We start from the raw sequence: 4,289 nt of genomic DNA, 5'->3' as shown, positions 1-4,289 counted from the left end.
TGTTAATCAACACTTAAGTAATAATCCAATCATCAACAACCACATCATTTGGTTTACAAAACTTGGTTCAAAAAATTGATCTCCTTAACATTACATTTTCTAAACTTTATCACGCGCCGTCATTGTGGGACCATGATTTTCCAGAGTCGGAGTAAGGCTGATTCAAATATCGTTACCTCAGAAGTCCAATTATGGACTCACTAGCCCCAAGCGTAGCTGGATCAATTTGGGCAATGGTGCCACCATCAACCTGTTTCAAGGTAACAGGCGAAGTCTAAGCGACTCCGCTGGATGACCATGCTTGTTCCGCAAGACATAATATTTGATCCGAATATGGACACAATCAGATTTCTCATAAGTCTTGGAGGTCCTACAATCTACGAATTGGCATGCGTCGAAGGTAATTACAACTTCTAAAAGAGTGCAATATCTATTTCTAGATATCTTCTAGGATTCTCCTAGCTTAGAACGAGGATTCTATCCTAAAAGGTTTCTCCCCATGGTATAAATACACCCATCTAGGGTTTGTCTCTGGTAACGCAATCTCAATACTCTAATTTTCTTGCCCACTACTTGAGTCTAAAATTGCTTACTAACTTGACTGTCGGAGAGCCTTTGGCTGACACACACTCACACCTCCGGTCTTACGCTTGCTCATGTTTGTTCTCTACTTTGTAGGTTGCTCAAATTTGTGCCTCCACTGTCCGCAGCGATGCATATATTTGGTTCCAACAATTAATGCTTTCATTGAGAGTAAACTCATATTCCTCTCAACCAGATCACCCTACCACTGACATGCTTGTTAAAGAAAGCTCGGTTAACACCAACGTTAACCATGTCGGCAGGGATAACCCGCCGTCCAGATGCGTCCGCTGTTCCTATAATGGATAACTTGTTACCTAACGCCTCTGTTACTCTTGGAACGAGTAACAACCCATAAGGAGTAACAACTACATCAAAAAACAATGAAGAACCAGTCAAAAGCCACTCTACTTTCGTGGGCATTGAGAAACGCATGAAAAATCTGGAAAACTTGAGAGGGACAACCTTTCAAACCCAAATTCCTGTTTTCGGTTATGCGAATAGAAGCATTATAACCTCTAAAGGAGAACCTATAGTCCTTCACTGTCCCAACTTCATTAAACATCATTAATCTAGGCAGGGGTTTCTTACACGACGAGCAAGTTACTAACTTGACTTCTGTCAGCAGACTCCGAGCTTTGCAAGACTCTCTTTCCTTGAACATGACAAGCTTATCGAGAGCGGAGCCTTATGGCCTAGGGTTTAACTAGCCCAAATCCTCTTAAGATTAAGAGCGACGATTTCTCCTAGATAAAAGGTTGGGTCAGAGATGACCACCCTCGCATCTCTGGTAGACCAATGGTCTGGATCAGAAGCCTCATTTCAAATCATTTTGTGGTAATTTCACCCCGTACTACCATATTATGCATTATCGGAACGATATGGAGCTATACAACAACAATGATGCATGGATGTGTAAGATGTTTTTGTCACTCCCACTATCAACAACATCCTCCACAGCATAAAAGATAAACCCTTCATTCGATCCTTAATGCCACTCCCGAAGCATCTAGCAAAGAAGAACCCGAATGAATACTGCTCTTTTCATAAGAGCACTAGTCAAATTACTAAGGGTTGTCGTATGCTAAGGGATTATATAGAAGAATTGCTCAATCAATGACATTGTTGGGAGTTTGTTAGAGACAAGGCAAGGAAAAAGGGCTCAACTGAACCCAAAGACAGGGATAGGTTGGATAAGCATACCAATGATAAAGATCAACGTCCAGCAAAAGTCTACTCTTAACATAAACTGCATCTACGGAGGATGCAGAATCTCGGAAGACGAGGATTCAAATGAGTGGACTTCGAGAAACCCGATACCCATCACCCTAAGGTGAACCCCTTGTTGACGCCTTCAAATCGAATAGAAAAAGATACCATCCGAACTATATGCGGTTCAATTTCATTCTCGAGATATGTATGTTGTCCATTCCGTACTTAATCGCAACGATGCCGTCTGCCCAAAGACAAATCCTTGAATAACTCATCTCCTAACACTCCATCATAAGCTTATTGTCAAAAGTGTTTCCGACCCACATGTAGGTGACTAGGTCCCCAAAGAACTTTCACTTAAGATTCACAGCCATTCGAGACATCAAACAATAATTCTCCACCCTTAATCCGGTCAATGCAAAAAGGTAAGTGCAAAGCAAGAGGTTTTCCATGGGTTTAGTATTTTAATTCCTAGTACCGAAGTAAGGTGGTACTCCAGATATCACGATGGATCTTTATGGGCACTAAGCTTGGGAGGTAATTTTCTTCTGAATTAACTTAGCCAATGGGGCTTTTGAGCTCTGTTCCTGGCCCACATGCTTGCTCGTGCTCCGCTCTGTCACTTACCACTCCGTAGTTAGCTTACTTTGGAAGAATTGTTGGATTAAACTAGTATACGGAGAGAAATCAGATCATGATCATTCAGAAAGACAAACATTACTTGGAAATTATGCATTAGTAAGGGAAAACTTTGGAAGAGCGTGAGGCTCATAAACAAGTAGGAGAAGTCCAAGTTATGAATTGGACGAGCCCCCATATATCCTAGCTGAATAACAAACGGATAAAGAAAATGAAAGAACTTAACAATTACGACTCTTCATCAACAATCGTAACTGCAACACCCCCAAAACTTGCTCGAGGAAGTTCGATAGAAGCAACATTTAGGTCAACTAGACTAGCTCCCTTCGGTCGTCGAATCAACCGCAAAAGATAAAGGTACAAGCAAACCAACCTCTCGAATATCCATCAACAAACAGCCAGAATTACATTCATCGCAATGATCCTAACATGTGTAACAGGCGAGGTAACCTTAATTATCTTCGCAGTCGATTGCCTCCTTATATAACTGTCATATCTTTGTAAGATCCACTTCATTCTACTAAAGGGCTTCTTCTTGGAACTTCTCAATTTGAATTACCTCCCATTGAGAAACATCCAAATCTAACTAAAGGATAGATGTATCGGTATCACAAGAACATTGCTCTGATGCCAATGTTTGCCTTACTTTCCTTTTGGCCTTTAATGCTTGGACTTTTGTTGATTCAGAATCACCTAAATACACCACTAAAGCACCCTTCTCAATCCCCCCAAGCTCGTTTGGTGTCTAAAAGTGCTTCCAATTTAGAACTTTTCTCTTGTAAATCCCTCTCGAGTTTGATTCTGCTAGCCAGTTCACTTTTGTAAACAACTTCGAGTTCGGAAATCTTATCCTTCTGGGCATGAACCAAAGCCTCTATCCAAGTATTTGCTTAAAAAGAGTATGGTATAAAAAGGAAGAGAAAAAGATAGAAACAATGTTAGAAATGGAAGAACAGTTAAAAAGTTAATTGTGCATCTACTCCGATAGTTTTTTTTTCAGTAGGTCATCCTCGGCCATCACCTCTCGGAAATCAGGAGAAACGACTTAGCGAACCAGAGCCTGAGCATGCCTAACATCATGTCGACCACTTGCATCTATAAGAAGTAGTATCGAATCATGGGTAAGCTTGATTACCAAGCATGATGCTTCGCTAGAGCTACCTTTAGGAGTAATGAATCGAGTAGGTTTTACTTCTAGAAATTACCGATCATTTCTTCAACTGGAGGTGAGACATGGGCAACTGAGGCGTTAAGTTGCAAATCAGCTAAACGGTTGTTCGAATCTGAGAGCCTTAATGTTACAGCTACTGTTGTTGATTCGACAACGTTTAGTTATGTGCTGCAGCAAAATATTTTTTCTCCGATAGGCCTCTGATAGGGCTCCCAACTCTCTTGGGAGTAGGTTTTCCCCTTTATTGCCACCGATTGGAAGTTGCTGAAAATGTTCCTTAGCCAAAGAAATAAGGTCAATGGTTTTTGACGCTTGACCTTGACGGCTGTTGAAGCTACTTACCAACTTAGCCCTCTTCTTAGAAGCCTTGAAGTGAACTTCTTTTGGGATAACCTCCTCCGATTTCTTCCTCTTCTTCTTCTCAGGCTTGGAAGCACCTTTAGCAGTTTTTGGGTCTAAAGGCAACCTAACGATCTCAGCATCAACCTACGTCGGGTTTTGGATAGGATGATTGGAGCAAGAGTCTATGATGACATCATTCCCATGTACTCTTTCTTTCTCTAGGGCAATGAGCCATCTCCAGCTCTAGTATGTAGAAGGGATGATATAAAAAGCTTTATCAATAAGCTCAAGGTAACATGGATCGAGGTTTTTAATATCGATTTTGCAGTCAAGATTGTTGGTA

This window comes from Pyrus communis, chromosome 8 (genome assembly GCF_963583255.1).
Source record: "Pyrus communis chromosome 8, drPyrComm1.1, whole genome shotgun sequence".
Classification (NCBI taxonomy): Eukaryota; Viridiplantae; Streptophyta; class Magnoliopsida; order Rosales; family Rosaceae; genus Pyrus; species Pyrus communis.
This window is presented reverse-complemented; position numbering follows the sequence as displayed.